Here is a 20,002-nt window from a genome sequence, read left to right as displayed (position 1 = left end):
CCACATTAGAGTGGTCCAAAGTTATGAGGTCTCAAAACACCACCAACCTGCCAGTAATACTTAACCTTATGACCAGCAGGGAAGAACACGGTTCGGAGAACCACTTCGTAGCCAAGTCCTACTATTGTCCCCGAATTTAAGCTCTCACTTTGCTGTTTTTTTTTTTTTTTTCTTTTTAAAAAATTGAAGTCTATGTGACATATAACATCGTGTAAATTTAATGTGTACAACACGTTGATTTGAAACATTTATATATTGTACTACAGTTGCCAGGGTAGCAATAATTAGCACCCTCTATCAACTCACATAACTATTTCTTTTTAGTTTTTGGAAAAATTAAGATCTAGTAGCTTTTCTTTCATGACATGAAAGATTATAGCATATGAAAAGTGAGTTTCTTTTCTTTGGTTCACATGTCTTCTGGTCTTTAAAGTTAATATGAATCCCGAGCTCAGGATGACGTGTGTTGGCTTTATTTAATCAAACTCTGTCAGGATAAATATTTTTGCATTAGAATTGGATCGCAGGAATTCTCATTGATGGTAAAAACATGAATTATAAAGCAGAGAGTTCATGGAATTATAAGTAAGCACACTTAATTCTTTAAAGTCAAGTCTGCCTCAATCAATCACAACGTGTTTGACTTGGAAACCTCCTTCAGGGCACTACAGAACATTAATAAATAAATGTCTGGATGGAACAGTTTTGTGGGGTTATGTTTGGATATCACATTAAGAACCTAACATTTTGGTCTGAATTCTCTGTGCTGTGCCAAAGACCTGACCTTGGCTGTTGCATGGATCTGGCCTTTCTGTCTTTCACACACTTCAGAAAGGAGTGTTAGAATCTGATTAACGTATTTCCTGCAGTGACTGGTCCACATGCTATCACAGTGACCTAAGAGATGAACATACTTCCTTAGGCTACTTATAACGTTGGGAGCCACTTTGACACTGAGTAGATTACAGCCTCAGATCTTTAATGTTTGCTTACCTTACTGTGTTAGTAAATATGCAAGATACTTGGGAAGTCTTTAAAAATATTCCTTTGCCGTATAGTCTGGGGACCTAGTTATTTCCTCTATTGGAGAGTGTCCCTTTGTGTGTGTCTCTTTTCCATTTTTTGACCTTGAAATTAATCCAGTTTAAAATTATGTTTTCCCAATGTAGTTTAGATTAATGTGCTGTGAGTAATGGATATAGTACAGAGGGAGTGTGTGATGGAGACAACTTTCCCAAGCCTTGGCTTTGGAGTGGCTAAGAATGATCAACCAACAGGGCCTAAAGCTTCCATTTAGGATGATATACAAGTATTTTTAAAGGATCTTAGCTGGAAAAGCAAAAAATTTGGGAAATTAAATATATTAAAATAGAAGTTTGAGTATTCTGACATAACTCTCTTTTTTTTTTTTCTACCCATTTTATTTTTATTTTATTTTTTTCACACACACACACACTGTATTTTATTTTTACAAGAGATAAATAGACTGACACCAAGCATTGTACATGGATGACCACAACAAAAGCAACAATGATTGCAATTACCAAACATGAAACACACTCATACTATGTCATAATATTGACATTCAGTCCAGTAATCCTCCACTGTAACAGCTCCTTTGCTTTGCAGTGAAAATTGATTTGTATATTCTTTGCCTCTGAGTCCTTGTGGGATTTTTTTTTTTTTTAATTCAGACAGAAAGTCACAAAAATTATACTCATCCTCATCAGTTCACTCAGTCCCATGTAATTAATTTTTTTTTTTCATCTTGATCTTTTGTTAGCACTTTTATGAGTTCATCAGTTTTTCATTAGAGTTCTGAAAATGCTTATTCATTCAGTTCAGCAGTACAGTCAGTTACCAGAAACCTGTACTTGTCAGAGTCTTTTCCATGAATTTCTTGAAGATGAAACCCTTTTATAGGAACATATTTGCAAAATCATCAGACTACACCCAGAACTCTCTGTAAATGACAAAAGACTTAAAAATGACCACGGTTAAAGATTTGATGACAGTTCATAATAATGCAGTTGACAAGAAAATTAGTTATTTCTGAGATATACATTTTAAAGTAATAACTAGGATTATTACATATAACATTATACCAGAACATATAAGATTTTTAGAAATTTCATGTAATGTCTGAAACATTTATATTAACATATTTCCATACAAATAACCCAATGAAAGTTTAGTATTAGTTGTTTTGTTTGTTTTTTTATACTGCAGGTTCTTATTAGGCATCAATTTTATACTCATCAGTGTATACATGTCAATCCCAATCGCCCAATTCAGCACACAACCATCCCCACCCCACCGCAGTTTTCCCCCCTTGGTGTCCATATGTCCATTCTCTACATCTGTGTCTCAACTTCTGCCCTGCAAACTGGCTCATCTGTACCATTTTTCTAGGTTCCACATACATGCATTAATATACGATATTTGTTTTTCTCTTTGTGACTTACTTCACTCTGTATGACAGTCTCTAGATCCATCCACGTCTCAACAAATGACTCAATTTCGTTCCTTTTTATGGCTGAGTAATATTCCATTGTATATATGTACCACTTCTTCTTTATCCATTCGTCTGTTGATGGGCATTTAGGTTGCTTCCATGACCTGGCTATTGTAAATAGTGCTGCAATGAACATTCGGGTGCATGTGTCTTTTTGAATTACGGTTTTCTCTGGGTATATGCCCAGTAGTGGGATTGCTGGGTCATATGGTAATTCTATTCTTAGTTTTTTAAGGACCCTCCATATTGTTCTCCATAGTGGCTGTATCAATTTACATTCCCACCAACAGTGCAAGAGGGTTCCCTTTTCTCCACACCCTCTCCAGCATTTGTCGTTTGTAGATTTTCTGATGATGCCCATTCTAACAGGAGTGAGGTGATACCTCATTGTAGTTTTGATTTGCATTTCTCTAATAATTAGTGATGTTGAGCATCTTTTCATGTGCTTCGTGGCCGTCTGTATGTCTTCTTTGGAGAAATGTCTATTTAGGTCTTCTGCCCATTTTTGGATTGGGGTGTTTGTTTCTTTAATATTGAGCTGAATGAGCTGTTTATATATTTTGGAGATTAATCCTTTGTCCGTTGATTCGTTTGCAAATATTTTCTCCCATTCTGAGGGTTGTCTTTTCGCCTTGTTTATGGTTTCCTTTGCTGTGCAAAAGCTTTGAAGTTTCATTAGGTCCCACTTGTTTATTTTTGTTTTTATTTCCATTACTCTAGGAGGTGGATCAAAAAAGATCTTGCTGTGATTTATGTCAAAGAGTGTTCTTCCTATGTTTTCCTCTAAGAGTTTTATAGTGTCCAGTCTTATATTTAGGTCTCTAATCCATTTTGAGTTTATTTTTGTGTATGGTGTTAGGGAGTATTCTAATTTCATTCTTTTACATGTAGCTGTCCAGTTTTCCCAGCACCACTTATTGAAGAGACTGTCTTTTCTCCATTGTATATCTTTGCCTCCTTTGTCATAGATTAGTTGACCACAGGTGCGTGGGTTAATCTCTGGGCTTTCTATCTTGTTCCATTGATCTATGTTTCTGTTTTTGTGCCAGTACCATATTGTCTTGATTACTGTAGCTTCGTAGTATAGTCTGAAGTCAGGGAGTCTGATTCCTCCAGCTCCATTTTTTTGCCTCAAGACTGCTTTGGCTATTCGGGGTCTTTTGTGTCTCCATACAAATTTTAAGATGATTTGTTCTAGCTCCGTAAAAAATGCCATTGGTAATTTGATAGGGATTGCACTGAATCTGTAGATTGCTTTGGGTAGTATACTCATTTTCACAATGTTGATTCTTCCAATCCAAGAACATGGTATATCTCTCCATCTGTTGGTATCATCTTTAATTTCTTTCATCAGTGTCTTATAGTTTTCTGCATACAGGTCTTTTGTCTCCCTAGGTAGGTTTATTCCTAGGTATTTTATTCTTTTTGTTGCAATGGTAAATGGGAGTGTTTCCTTAATTTCTCTTTCAGATTTTTCATCATTAGTGTATAGGAATGCAAGAGATTTCTGTGCATTAATTTTGTATCCTGCAACTTTACCATATTCATTGATTAGCTCTAGCAGTTTTCTGGTGGCATTTTTAGGATTCTCTATGTATAGTATCATGTCATCCGCAAACAGTGACAGTTTTACTTCTTCTTTTCCAATTTGTATTCCTTTTATTTCTTTTTCTTCTCTGATTGCCGTGGCTAGGACTTCCAGAACTATGTTGAATAATAGTGGTGAGAGTGGACATCCTTGTCTCGTTCCTGATCTTAGAGGAAATGCTTTCAGTTTTTCACCATTGAGAATGATGTTTGCTGTGGGTTTGTCATATATGGCCTTTATTATGTTGAGGTAGGTTCCCTCTATGCCCACTTTATGGAGAGTTTTTATCAGAAATGGGTGTTGAATTTTGTCAAAAGCTTTTTCTGCATCTACTGAGATGATCATATGGTTTTTATTCTTCAATTTGTTAATATGGTGTATCACATTGATTGATTTGCGTATATTGAAGAATCCTTGCATCCCTGGGATAAATCCCACTTGATCGTGGTGTATGATCCTTTTAATGTGTTGTTGGATTCTGTTTGCTAGTATTCTGTTGAGGATTTTTGCATCTATATTCATCAGTGATATTGGTCTGTAATTTTCTTTTTTTGTAGTGTCTTTGTCTGGTTTTGGTATCAGGGTGATGGTGGCCTCATAGAATGAGTTTGGGAGTGTTCCTTCCTCTGCAATCTTTTGGAAGAGTTTGAGAAGGATGGGTGTTAGCTCTTCTCTAAATGTTTGATAGAATTCACCTGTGAAGCCATCTGGTCCTGGACTTTTGTTTGTTGGAAGATTTTTAATCACAGTTTCAATTTCATTACTTGTGATTGGTCTGTTCATATTTTCTGTTTCTTCCTGGTTCAGTCTTGGAAGCTTATACCTTTCTAAGAATTTGTCCATTTCTCCCAGGTTGTCCATTTTATTGGCATAAAGTTGCTTGTAGTAGTCTCTTAGGATGCTTTGTATTTCTGCGGTGTCTGTTGTAACTTCTCCTTTTTCATTTCTGATTTTATTGATTTGAGTCCTCTCTCTCTTTTTCTTGATGAGTCTGGCTAATGGCTGATCAATTTTGTTTATCTTGTCAAAGAACCAACTTTTAGTTTTATTGATCTTTGCTATTGTTTTCTTTGTTTCTATTTCATTTATTTCTGCTCTGATCTTTATGATTTCTTTCCTTCTGCTAACTTTGGGTTTTGTGTGTTCTTCTTTCTCTAGTTTCTTTAGGTGTAAGGTTAGATTGTTTACTTGAGATTTTTCTTGTTTCTTTAGGCAGGCTTGTATAGCTATAAACTTCCCTCTTAGAACTTCTTTTGCTGCATCCCATAGGTTTTGGGTCGTCGTGTTTTCATTGTCATTTGTCTCTAGGTATTTTTTTATTTCCTCTTTGATTTCTTCAGTGATCTCTTGGTTATTTAGTAACGTATTGTTTAGCCTCCATGTGTTTGTCTTTTTTACGTTTTTTTCCCTGTAATTCATTTCTAATCTCATAGCATTGTGGTCAGAAAAGATGCTTGATATGATTTCAATTTTCTTAAATTTACTGAGGCTTGATTTGTGACCCAAGATGTGACCTATCCTGGAGAATGTTCCGTGCGCACTTGAGAAGAACGTGTAATCTGCTGTTTTTGGATGGAATGGCCTATATATATCAATTAAATCTATCTGGTCTATTGTGTCATTTAAAGCTTCTGTTTCCTTATTTATTTTCATTTTGGATGATCTGTCCATTGGTGTAAGTGAGGTGTTAAAGTCCCCCACTATGATTGTGTTACTGTTGATTTCCTCTTTTATAGCTGTTAGCAGTTGCCTTATGTATTGAGGTGCTCCTATGTTGGGTGCATATATATTTATAATTGTCATATCTTCTTCTTGGATTGATCCCTGGATCATTATGTAGTGTCCTTCCTTGTCTCTTGTAACATTCTTTATTTTAAAGTCTATTTTATCTGATATGAGTATAGCTACTCCAGCTTTCTTTTGATTTCCATTTGCATGGAATATCTTTTTCCATCCCCTCACTTTCAGTCTGTATGTGTCCCTAGGTCTAAAGTGGGTCTCTTGTAGACAGCATATATATGGGTCTTGTTTTTGTATCCATTCAGCCAGTCTATGTCTTTTGGTTGGGGCATTTAATCCATTCACGTTTAAGGTAATTATCGATATGTATGTTCCTATGACCATTTTCTTAATTGTTTTGGGTTTGTTTTTGTAGGTCCTTTTCTTCTCTTGTGTTTCCCACTTAGAGAAGTTCCTTTAGCATTTGTTGTAGAGCTGGTTTGGTGGTGCTGAATTCTCTTAGCTTTTGCTTGTCTGTAAAGCTTTTGATTTCTCCATCAAATCTAAATGAGATCCTTGCTGGGTAGAGTAATCTTGATTGTAGGTTCTTCCCTTTCATCACTTTAAGTATATCATGCCACTCCCTTCTGGCTTGCAGAGTTTCTGCTGAGAAATCAGCTGTTAACCTTATGGGAGTTCCCTTGTATGTTATTTGTCGTTTTTCCCTTGCTGCTTTCAATAATTTTTGTTTGTCTTTAATTTTTGCCACTTTGATTACTATGTGTCTCGGCGTGTTTCTCCTTGGGCTTATTCTGTATGGGACTCTCTGTGCTTCCTGGACTTGGGTGGCTATTTCCTTTCCCATGTTAGGGAAGTTTTCGACTATAATCTCTTCAAATATTTTCTCTGGTCCTTTCTCTCTCTCTTCTCCTTCTGGGACCCCTATAATGCGAATTTTGTTGCGTTTAATGTTGTCCCAGAGGTCTCTTAGGCTGTCTTCATTTCTTTTCATTCTTTTTTCTTTAGTCTGTTCTGCAGCAGTGAATTCCACCATTCTGTCTTCCAGGTCACTTATCCGTTCTTCTGCCTCAGTTATTCTGCTATTGATTCCTTCTAGTGTAGTTTTCATTTCAGTTATTGTATTGGTCATCTCTGTTTGTTTGTTCTTTAATTCTTCTAGGTCTTTGTTAATCATTTCTTGCATCTTCTCAATCTTTGCCTCCATTCTTATTCCGAGGTCCTGGATCATCTTCACTATCATTATTCTGAATTCTTTTTCTGGAAGGTTGCCTATCTCCACTTCATTTAGTTGTTTTTCTGGGGTTTTTTCTTGTTCCTTCATCTGGTACATAGCCTTCTGCCTTTTCACCTTCTTTATCTTTCTGTAACTGTGGTTTTTGGTCCACAGGCTGCAGGATTGTAGTTCCTCTTGCTTCTGCTGTCTGCCCTCTGGTGGTTGAGGCTATCTAAGAGGCTTGATGGGAGGCTCTGGTGGTGGGAAGAGCTGACTGTTGCTGTGGCGGTCAGAGCTCAGTAAAACCTTAATCCACTTGACTGTTGATGGGTGGGGCTGGGTTCCCTCCCTGTTGGTTGTTTTGCCTGAGGCAACCCAACACTGGAGCCTACCCGTGCTCTTTGGTGGGGTTAATGGCAGACTCTGGGAGGGCTCACGCCAAGGAGCACTTCCCAGAACCTCCGCTGCCAGTGTCCTTATCCCCACGGTGAAACAGAGCCACCACCCGCCTCTGCAGGAGACCCCCCAACACCAGCAGGTAGGTCTGGTTCAGTCTCCCCCAGGGTCACTGCTCCTTCCCCTGGGTCCCGATGCACACATTACTTTGTGTGTGCCCTCCAAGAGTGGGGTCTCTGTTTCCCCCAGTCCTGTCAAAGTCCTGCAATCAATTCCCACTAGGCTTCAAAGTCTGATTCTCTAGGAATTCCTCCTCCCGTAGCCGGACCCCCAGGTTGGGAAGCCTGACGTGGGGCTCAGAACCTTCACTCCAGTGGGTGGACTTCTGTGGTATAAGTGTTTGCCAGTCTGTGAGTCACCCACCCAGCAGTTATGGGATTTGATTTTACTCTGATTGCGCCCCTCCTACCGTCTCACTGTGGCTTCTCCTCTGTCCTTGGACGTGGGGTATCCTCCTTGGTGAAGTCCAGGGTCTTCCTGTCAATGATTGTCCAGCAGCCAGTTGTGATTCTGGTGCTCTCGCAAGAGGGAGTGAGAGCACGTCCTCCTACTCCGCCATCTTGGTTAATCCTCCAACTCTCTTTTTATTACTCTAGTTTTTGCTGTATACAGAGCAAACATTTGGAGCACTGCTTCTGAATCTCAGCTGCACACTAGAATAGCCTGGGGAGATTTAAAAAATAGTGAGTTCTAACTGGTTCCCCCCCAACCCCAGTGATTATAATTTATTTTTTTCCTATTTTTTGAGATATAATTGACTTATAACATTGTGTAATTTTAAGGTGTACAAGGTGATGTTTAGATACATATGTATATTGTAAAATGATTACCACAGTAGAGTTAGTTAACACTTCCATCACCTCATATAATTGCCTTTTTCTGTGTTTTGGTGAGAACATTTAAGATCTACTGCCCTAGCAACTTTCAAATATACAATACAGTGTTATTAACTATAGTCACCATGCTGTACATTTAATCCCCAGAACTTGTTCATCTTATAACTGGAAGTTTGTGCCCTTTGACCAAACTTCCATCCCCTCCCTCCCTGCCCCTGGCAACTATCATTCTATTTCTGTTTCTGTGAGTTAGGCTTTTTTTAGATTCCACATATAAGTGAGATCTTGACAATATTTGTCTTTCTCTTTCTGACTTATTTCACTTAGCATAATGCCTTCAAGGTCCATCCATGTTGTTGTAAATGGCAGGATTTTCTTCTTTCTCATGGCTGAATAATATTATAATATATATTATATGTATATGTATAATATATATGTATATATATAATAGTGTGTGTATATATATATTCTCTCTATATATATAGTGTATTATATACACATATGCACATATATATGAGATCTATATCTACATCTATACCACATCTTCTTTATCCATTCATTTGTAGACAGACACTTAGGTTGTTTCAATTTCTAGGCTATTGTGAATAATGCTGCAATACACATGGGAGGGCAGAAACAGAGAGTCTAATTTAAATGCAGGGGGTGTGGCCTGGACATTAGGGATTTTACAAATTCCCCGGAGACTCTAATGTGCAGATAATGCTGAGAATCACTGATTTAGGGGCTTTGATCTCCTTATATTAAAGAGAAATCTAAAAATTTCCATGGTATTATCTGTGGAGCATCATTTGCATAGAACATAGACTCTCTGTGGATCTGAGAATTGAAAAGGACCTAATTTCTAAGAGACACTTCAGACCAGTGTTCTCATTTATTCTGATCTATTGTGAAGTGGTAGGATCTTTCTGAAAATTACTCAGGAATGAGTTTTATACAGGTGTAATGTTTTCAGAGCATTTCCGACATCTACTGTTTGAGAGTGCATTTCCGTTGCACTTGCACACGAGTAGCAACGTGTATGCCTCTAAAACTCTCCTTCTCCTCTTTCTTTTTCAAATTAAAAGTTTGATCCATTTTCTTCTGGATGTTACTGTTGTGGAAGCGAAGTTTGTAAATTGATTTGTTTCTTTGTAGATGATCAAGCATCTGCATGGATGCTTATGAGAATAGCTGTTTTTTCTTGAGGTATGTAACCCATGATTCCTGTCTTTTCATTAATGTAGCCTGCCAATAAACCATTTGCAACAAAAGTTTCAGGTTTTTCTTAAGCTCTCAAAAATTTTATGCTATTGTATCTTTGAGAGTTAGGTCTGTCTTATCTGTACCATAGCCTCTAATTGAGATTCTAATTTTTACAGATAGAGTGTCAGCATTTCTGAATCTGTTCTCCATGTCTTTTATTTTTTCTCTTATAGTTAAATCTTCTTGCCCTTCGGTGAGATTTGGGCAGATTTCCAGTTGTGTCTTCCACTATACTAATTCAATTTTTAACTATGCCTGGTTATCTGATTTCTACCAACCTGGTGATTTTTGATTCAGTAATTTATTTTCTCCATGTGTTCTTCAGTTATTTTTTTTTTCCATGTGTTCTTTCCTGATCTCATGACTACTTATTTTAGTTTCATAGATAAAATAAACCCTCATATAATTTTGAGACAAAAGGACAGAAATGTTTTAAACATGTGTACTTTTCTTGCAATAAGTCTCTTTTAGAGTAAAGCATTTTCTATAGTTTTTAGGGGTAGTTCTTTTCTTATGAAAGGCAATCACTTTTCAAGGGTCTAATTGTTTTCCTGCTCACTTAGGTGGAATTCAGGCTGTGGTCTTCCTGCTGGGGTGTTCATCTTCCACAAGGGTGTTCTGTATTTACTTCTTGTCCACATCCATCTACCCTCTGTTCTTCCTTCAGTCTGGTGCCATCTGCCCTCTCTCTCCAGCAGACAAGCCAGAAAACTTACATTTTTTTTTTTTTTTGGCAAATGGAGCAAATCCTGTATGGTTTCCAGAATTAATGCAGGTTTTACCTATTGTGTATTTAAAAATGTTTATAGGAATATGGAAATTGGGAGAATTAGGTGCTCATATTGACAGCTTATATAAAATCATGATAAATCATTGGAAAATATTTTTTTTTGATCCAGCTTCTGTTTATGTCCTTAAAATATAATTCTAGATGGAAAGTTACTGAGTCAAAAAGTTTGCACTTTTAAAAGTGTTTAAATATATATTTTCAAATTGATTTGCCGAAATTAAATTTTTTTCTGAATACTTATTAGGATACCCATTTTGCCACATCTTCACCAGTAGTAGATATTGTCTTTAAAATGCACACATACACACAACATACAATTTGATAATTTGAAATGATGTTTACATTTGCATGTATGTTTCTCTTGTTTTCATTTACATTTATTTAATTTTAGAAAAGATAATGTTTTATTTATTTATTAGTTATCTGAAATTCTTCTGTAAGGCTTCTGTTCAAGTCCTCTAAACATTCTATTGTGGTTTTCATGTTTAGCATATGTTTTAAGAAAATACTAGCCATTATAATAACTGATTGTCATTTCCCTTAGCAGTCTCCAGAAAGTATGTAGAGAATGATAATTTTAAAATATGAGGTAAAGTCTTCAATTTTCTTTATATTTTTTAAACATTGAATCCATTCTTTATAGTCTTAGATGCAGTTTTACACATTTTTTAAAGCTTAAAATGAGATTTTAAGATGTAATTATATTAATGACATCATATGAAAGTGTCCAAAAGAGGATAAAGTGAGGGAGAGAGAGGAGGAGAGGGAGAGTTTCCCCTGTGGGATATGACACTCTAGTTCCATGAAGCATAGTTTAAAAACCAAAGTTTAGAACTTTTCCTTTTCTGTTTATGCTAATCAGACACTTTGGTATCATTTTACTGTAACTTCAATTGCCTTCAATGTCAGCAAATCAAGTGACATATCCCCCTAGCTGCCTACCGCTACAGGGATACCTACATTATGGATGCCCATCATAAATTTAGTGATGATGATGATGGAGAAAAACATGCTGCTTGTTACAACCTGATTAAACCCAAAGTTAATTTTATGATTCCTTAAATCGAGGCCACACTTTAGTTTAAACTCACAGACATATCTCATACTGAAGGCAAACAAATATATTGCATTATCTTTTTCCGGCTGTTTATGATTTATGCCCTTTCTGGGTGAAAATATATTCATATGATTTTGCTATTGTGATACATTGAAGGCGTGATATTACAAACTAGGATCTGGAGCAAAAAAGACTATGAAAATTAAAGTTTCTGTTAACATACAAGATGCTTTTTCAGTTGTTACTGAACTTTTTAGTCAACAATCAAGATCTCTGTATAAATGTTGTAAAAGTCCTTCAGTTTTCTGGAAAATGACAATTTTCCAAACCTCATTTTTATATCCCTTGCTTATTTTATGACAAGGCCTTTATTTCCTTGATGTGCCTTGTTCTTTACCCTTCTGTGTTTACTGCTATTCTTTCACCATTAATAGTCTTTCTACTTCAAAATGGGCAAACTGTAAAGTTTGAGGTTCAATTCAGCCCGGCTTAAAATAGCTTTGTATAAATAAGAGAACCGTGTTATATGCTGTTCAATCTTAAGGAATAAAAATGACTTTCATTTGACTGAAAAGAAGCATCACCATGTTTTAAAACTACAGGCTTTGAGAGCTGAGAGGAACCATGGAAATCATAGAGTCCATCCTTCTTGTTTCATAGATTAAAAGCGATCGTGCAATCACTCTGTCGTAGGTAAACTGCTCCCTGTCCTCATGGGCCTGCTTCATATAGCATGCCTATCTTATCTCCTCAGATTAGGACAAGCCAGAGTTAGGCTCAAGTACAGTACCTAAGAGCATAAGTTTGAGGTGAAGCAGATATGGGTTCAAACCAATTCCCTATCTTTCAGCTCTTAGACCTTTGACAAGTCATTTTACTCTGCTGAGTTTCAGTTTTCTCATCTATAAAATAGGGTGAATTGTATCAACCACATGAAGTCATTATGAGGACTGAATTATGTCGTATTTGTAGAATATTTAGTTCAGTGTCTGGTACAAAGTTAGTGTTTAAGAAATGGAATTACTTTTATTGACATGTGTTTTCTTGTCCATCTCCTCATCTAGACTGTGGGTTCTCAAAGCCGCCGTGTGTTGTTCATCTCTGTGTGCCTGATGCCTTGACACAGCATCTCATTTAGTGGCAACTCCCAGCTGCCAATGACTTGAGCTCAAAATCATGGAGTCATTTTTGTCTCCTCTCTTTTTTTTGTGCCCTCTCAGCCAATAAATCTGCAGACGCCTAGGTTTAAGCTACCATCATCTTTGCCTGGGCTAATGGACCAGGCTCTTACCTGGTTTCTCATTTCTCCATCTTACAGAAGCCAGAATTATCCTTTTAAAGTGTAAGTCAGATCATATAAATACTCTGCTTAGAGCTCCTCAATGGCTTTCCACATCACACAGAGTAATAGTGAAAATGCTTAACTGATTGGCAGGGTCCTACACAGTCCCCTTCTTATTCAGACTCTTGGACCTCATCTCCCATTACTCCCTCTGCTTCATTCCACTCCAGCCACACTTGCCTTCTTTCTATTTCTCAACACTCCAGACACATGACTGCCCAGAGTTAGGATCAGAGTCATATTTTAAAAGAAAGATGGCTGCTAACACATCCACATACAGTTTGTGCATTACCAGTTAGCTCCTACAATCATCAGAGATTTTAAAAATAGCTAACTTACTTTGGCTACTTGCTTTCATATAGGAATAGACAGGGCTTAAAACAAAATTAACATATACTAGATTAGTAACAAAAGTGAAAAGCTAAAGGAAGGTAACTCTTCAGGAATCTAAGCTGGGCTAGGAAACCAATCAATATAATCACAAGGAAGATGGCAGAGCGCTTGTGCTGAATTCACAAGAGTTTTGCCCTGACCAGTTCCTTTCTTTTCCAGATTTCGTGATCTCTAGGCACCATATGTTTTACTTCTATTTTATTGTCTGTAGTTTCTCTCTCCAGTCTGATACACTATTCTAATTCCCTGGCTTTTCATTTTGCTAAATTTTTAGTTAGTTAGCTCATCCTATAATATAGGTGACCCATCACTAAACTCTCCACTTTTCATGACCGCTATGTAGTTTCTTCTTGGGCAGCTCTGCCTGAATGTGGCTTGAGCCCAGCATGGCTGGCTTAGGGTGAAAGGCATGAATATACCAAAACATTGGTCTAGCACCGTTCCTGTGATTGAGCATTATGTTTACTGCTGAGTCACCTATCAGCCAGGACGAAAAGAAAAATACCGTGGGCGGCATTGTTTTCTTCACCCAGTGGAAGGGTGCATGTGAGTTCTTCAAGAGGCTAAATAGTATTATCTCCTGATAACAAAATAAATAACACTAGATAGTCTGTGACTTTATCAGTAACTTACTGTGTGGTATGTAAGAATTGGAACTCACGTTTAATTGACAATGTATTGAGATTGAGATTTCACTTGATCTATGTTGAAATTTTATATGAAATCTTAGGATCATTATAGTAAGGAAATGGAGGACATAAGAGCAGTTATAATTTGGTTACAAACTAATCAGAGTATTTCACCTTTGAAATGCAATCAAATTTCTACACTGAGGACATAGACTGGGATTGGCTATATTTTCAAATTTAATTCACTCAAGAATAACTATGAATTCAAATGATGTTGTAGAAACACGGCTTTTTGTGGATATGGTGATAACCTTGATGGTCTTTGGGGACCGTAGTGCTGCAATGGAAAAAACCCTAGACTTAAACCAAGAATCTTTGGTTTTGTTTTTGCCAAAAATGTGTGACCATATACAAGTCATTTGATTTCTTTGAGATTCTTTGTCATCACTTGTGAAATGAGGACTCATTACAGCTCTTAAATTCTGTAGGGTGTTTTGCCTTTTGGTTGCTTTGAATAAGGTGGCCACAAAATTCCGACCTACAAAACTGTCTCATATTTCTAATTAGAGAGGAGGCTAATCCTTTGCGATGAAGTCGACCTTGCTGATGACCCTGCATTGCTATTGTAGCTTGAAAGGCATGAACAAAAAGAAGGAGACCCACAGAATCCAGCCAGATAGTTGGACAAGGCCCTTTGGAGGACGGTCATAGCCATGCTCTTCAGCTTTGCTTGTTCAGAAGCTAAAGTGTCAGCATTTCCAGAGTATAGCAGTTTCTCATGGAATAGACTTGTAGCTAACAACTTGCAAGACACTGATATATAAACCAAAGTGTCGATTTATTAATTTATGACTTGAAATACAACTGTTGAGGACATAAGGTATTTGTGTCAATTAGTTAACACATTCTTTCTGGAAGAAAGCTATAAGTGAAACATAGGAAGAGCTTAAAAGGTAGCTAGATGGTCATGTCAGGGCAAGGACTAACAGCATCATCTTTTAGCCTAATGCATTCACCTCTATTATGATAATATTCCTACATGGGGGCACAAAAATTGTACTTGTTGCCCAGGGCACCAATCCCTGGATGTGCTGGACACATATTGATCAATTCTGCCCAACTTCCTATGTTTTCATGGCTAAACTTCTCTTTTCTCTTGCTCTATTCTATCTTTAGATGTAGCCACACCTTCATTATGGCTTTGATCAGCCCTGTTCTGTTCCAGCATGGGGGCAAGGGGGAACTGTGCTGCTCAAGAGAATTTCTGCAGCTGTCTTTGCTCATCCGTGTTTACCCAGTGGTGCTCTTCTAACTCACTGAGCACTGGGTATGCTTTTTGTTCCCCCTGTGTTCTGCCAACATCATACTGTGTGCTTCTCCCTACTATATATTTTGGCAGTAACAAGAGGAATTCTCTCCAGGATCTGCATTCCCATGGCATGAGATATCTCCAGGCCTAAATGCTAGGGGAGGGGACAGGAAAATGAGATGGGAGGGGGTGATGGGAAGGATGAGGGGAGTGGCTATTGCCAAAGCCAGATAATTTGGCTTTGCTTTGCCCTTGCTGGGCTCCAGCCCTGGAGGACGAATGCTTGGTACTTAGCAACACTCACAATCCTATCGGACTCTCTTGAATATAGTCCTTGAACATTTTCCCCCCTCAGGGAAAACTGGATTCTCAAGAGTAAAATGAATTATCTACTTGGCTAATTAGCTAGGACATAACAGAATTCTCGGGAGGATCATCCCATCTGAGAATTTCTATAATGTATGCTTGTTTTTGTGGAGTCGATCTCTTCTTGTTTGGTAGCCTGCCTGTCCGATAGATAGCTCATGCCTCACAGAGAAGGCAAAATTGTCATGTAGGCAAAACCTCTTTCTCTTTCCCTCACCTTTCTGCCTTCTTGTTCTTGCTCTGCCTTGTAAATTCTGATGCTCACGGCTGACCTAAGGCACTGGGTCCTCTCGTTCTGACCAGGTTCTTGCATTTGCTTGCTCTACCAATTTCCTGCTGCAGGAGATGAAATGCACCCCCTTTATTCCACAACCCCCCAAACTCCCACACAGACTAACCCCCCCACACACTCTTCTTCTTTCGTTGTACGAGGCTTGTACTGACAATCAGTGAAAGCACCAATACCCTGATTAAGTATTAAAAACTTGAAATGGGTTTACACTTTACCCTTTCCCAGTGGACATATGTTACCTCTTCTGACATTGTCCCACATTTCCCCTGAGCAATTCATTTGGTCCCCATTTCAACCCCCTAATTTTGGCAAGAATGGTTCCAACTTAGCTTCAGAGATGAGATCTAGTTAGTTCAAGTCAATAAGAGAATCCCTTTCCTGAGACACTCTTGATTGGAGCATGGAAAGGGATGTTACCCAAACAGAGCTAAAGGGATGCAGGAAGATATTGGTTGGCGTTTCTACAAAGATGGTTTCTGTCCCTTCCATTGGAGCAGTTAGAGGAGACGCTTGGTCTTTCTCACGTGGTGTGAGAAAGGGAAGTCTGAAATTCTGGCTGTTGTGTTACATTCACAAGAGGAGAGCCTGGAGCTTTGGGGACACTGAGAGAATCCTGAAACTGAAGCAGATATCATGGATGTCAGAATAGACAGATGGAGAGAACACGGATCCTTGGAGCATGCAGATAAATATTTTGGAGAGTAGATTGGAATTCTCTCATTTGCTGTTACCCAGTCTCTCCTAAAAATCCATGCCAACGTTTGTATAAAGGGAACCATGCTGACTTCACAGAATTGTTTGGCAGTTAAATGAGACAGTGTACTAAAGATGTGCACTGGCATGGGGCTGTGGGCTGTGCCTAATGCATGGCTCACTCAGAAAGCAGCATTTTCTGTGGTCGTCATATCATAATATATACATATATCAAATCATTACACTGTACATCTTAAAATTACACAATGTTCTATGTCAATTATATCTCAGTAAAGCTGGGAAAAAAATGGCAGTTCCTTCTCTCCCCCCATACAGCTAGACACAGTTGAATTGAGTCATTAAGGGTTTGGAATTAGAGTAAGACAGCCTGGCTTCAAATTCTGGTCTCTTCTGGTCTCTTCAGACTTCGGGGATTCATGGGCAAAGGCATGGTAATGAAACCGTCTGTTCCTCAGTTTCTTCATCTGTAAAATGCGGGTAATAATAGCATGTACTTCATGGGGTTCCTGAGAGGACTGATGAGGTAAAGCAGGGGCAGGGGGACCAGAGATCCTGGGAGCAGAGGGTAGAGGTGGAGGTCAAGCGCTGGTTGCAGCATACATCTCATTGAGTAGGGGTCTTGTGAGGGTTGGCTTGGAGATGAGAGTGGAAACAGTCCTTCCATTTGGGAAGAAGCTCCCATGCAGAGGGAAGATCCAGCATAGAATTTCTGAGCTGGGATCTGGCCTGGCATGGCCCGGGGACAGCAAGAGGGCCAACGTGGCTGGAACGACATGGCTGAGGGGAAAGCAGTCACTGAGGGAGAGAGGAAACCTCTGTGAACAGATCCTGTAGGACAGGATAGGCCTTTAACGTCATTGGCTTCTACTTTGATACTTTGATGGAAATAGGAGTACTTGTAAGGTTCTGGGCAGAGGATGGAGAGAATTTAATGTGTGTTCTCAGTGGGTCCCTGACTACTATCAGGGAGAGATTTGGGTAGAGTATTAGTCTGCTAGGGCTGCCATAGTAAAATACCACTGGGTGGCTGAAACAATAGAAATTTATTTTCTTACATTTCTGGAGGCTAGAAGTCCAAGATCAAGGTGCCAACAAGTTGGTTTCTGGTGAGGCCTCTCACCTTGGCTTACATAGCTGCCTTCTTGCTGTGTCCTCATATGGCCTTTCCTCTATGTGGATGGGGAAGAAAGAGAGAGATCTCTGCTGTCTCTTCCTCTTTTTATAAGGGCACTAGTTTGATAAGATCAGGACCCCACCCATATGACTTCCTTTAACGTTAATTACCTCCTTAAAGCCCATTCTCCAAATATAGTCACATTGGAGGTTAAAGCTTCAACGTATGAATTTGGGGGGGTGGGGTGGGGATGTGGTTCAAAATCTAGTCCATAACTAGTATGATGGTTAATTTTATATGTCAACTTGGCTAGGCTATAGCGGCCAGATGTTTGATAAAACACCAGTCTAGATGTTGCGGCGAAGGTATTTTTTCAGTAGTTATTAACATTTAAATCAGTAAACTTTGAGTGAAGCAGATTACCCTCTATAATGTATGGATGGGCTTCATTCAATCAGTTGAGGAAATTAAAAGAGAAAGACTGAGGTTCCCTGAAGAAGAAGGAATTCTGTGTCCAGACTGCCTTTGGACTCAAGCTGCAACATCAGCTCTAGCCTGCCCTGAAGACTTTGTACTTGTCAGTCCCCACAATCAAGTGAGCCAGTTCCTTAAAAATAAATCTGCTTCTCTACAACCAACCCCCACCCCCGGCTCCATCCTACTGGATCTGTTTCTCTGGAGTGCTCTAATACAGATAGCAGGGCTGCAATTAGGGGCACAAGTCAGACAGCTGTTGTAGTGGTTCATTTAGACCAGGGTCAAGTGAGATATCTTACAACACTATACTGAGTTAATATGTATGACTTCTTATGTATAATAATATTATATCTAGATTTGGATTAAATTATCATAATATGTAATATTATATAAATATAATATTGCGGTATGCATATCATATTATAGTCTGGGATATTTACATCTGCTATATAAGATATTTTATAATATTCATACTATATTCTACAAAAGAACTAGGATCCCAACATGAGAAAAACAATGGCCCATTTTAGGAGGATGGCATGTACAGGCTTATAGATATTTTGTTTTGAACCTTGTCCCTTCTGGGATGTTTTAAAGTAGACTATGCTTATAGCTGAAACTTATGCATTGAGCTCATGGTAGGTGCTCAATACGTATCACATAATACATAAATGGTGGGAGGAGATGTTTGTTAGAACTGAACCTCTGGGGGCCTTCGTGGTGCTGAGAGCTGCCGGTGATGTCTCTTTGGCCCATTGCCTGTGGCATCTTCGGGGTGGGTGGGGCACCTGGTCTATTTTATAGTTATTAGTTCCCCATGGTGCACCATTCAACCACTCTCTAATCCCTGTATTCATGGCAAGTTTATTCTTCAAGTAAATGTGTTTCAAAAGCCTCATAGCTTAATTGTTTTAAGGCAGGGGACAGAATCTCAGCTCTACTATTCTTACCAGTGAGAATCGGACAAGTAGCTTCCCCTCTTTAAGACTGAATTTCCTCATTTTTAAAGTGGGGATGACATAGAGACAGAATGTAGATTGGTGATTTCCAGGGGCTGGGAGGAGGGATGGAGGGGGAGAAACTGCTTAATGGATATGGAGCTTCCCTTTAGGGTGATGAAAATATTTTGAGACTAGACGGAGGTGGTGGTTGTACAACATTGTAAATGTACCAAATGCTTTTTCACTTTAAAATGGTTAATTTTTGTGCTATTTGCAGAGACATGGATGGACCTAGAGACTGTCATACAGAGTGAAGTAAGTCAGAAAGAGAAAAACAAATATCATATAATATCGCTCATATGTGGAATCTAGAAAAAATGGTACAGATGAACTCATTTGCAAAGCAGAAATAGAGACACAGATATAGAGAACAAACTTATGGCTACCAAGTGGAGAAGGAGGGGTGGGACGAATTGGGAGATTGGGATTGACATATATACACTACTATGTCTAAAATAGATAACCAAAGAGAACCTACTGTATAGCACAGGGAACTCTACTCAGTGCTCTGTGGTGACCTAAATGGGAAGGAAATCCAAAAAGGAGGGGATATATGTATACGTATGGCTGATTCAGTTTTCTGTACAACAGAAATTAACACAACATTGTAAAGCAACTACACTCCAATAAAAAGTAATAAAAAAAATTAAAAAATGGTTAATTTTGTGTTATGTGAATCTCACTTCAATAGAAAAAAATGGACATGAAAATAGTACACCCCTCATAGGTTTATAATGAGACTATGGACATTAAATACTTAGCACAACAGCTAATACTCAGCACGTGGTAACCAATCGAAGAATGTCAGTCTCCTCTTCCTCCTCCTTTTCTTCTCCATCATCATTGTTGTCTTCATTGTCATAGCCATTCTAGGACCAATTCCTTCTCAGATAAAAATGCAAATTTG

The 20,002-nt window shown here is 38.4% G+C and overlaps 1 protein-coding gene across 1 annotated transcript in view; it reads left to right on the top strand.

The window, feature by feature from the left end:
- Positions 1-20,002, top strand: part of LOC137763513 (cytosolic beta-glucosidase-like) — a 144,459-nt gene that overhangs the window by 87,250 nt on the left and 37,207 nt on the right.

This window comes from Eschrichtius robustus, chromosome 4 (assembly GCF_028021215.1).
Source record: "Eschrichtius robustus isolate mEscRob2 chromosome 4, mEscRob2.pri, whole genome shotgun sequence".
Lineage (NCBI taxonomy): Eukaryota > Metazoa > Chordata > Mammalia > Artiodactyla > Eschrichtiidae > Eschrichtius > Eschrichtius robustus.
The sequence above is the reverse complement of the archived record's forward strand: the minus strand, read 5'-3'. Positions and strand labels throughout refer to the sequence as shown.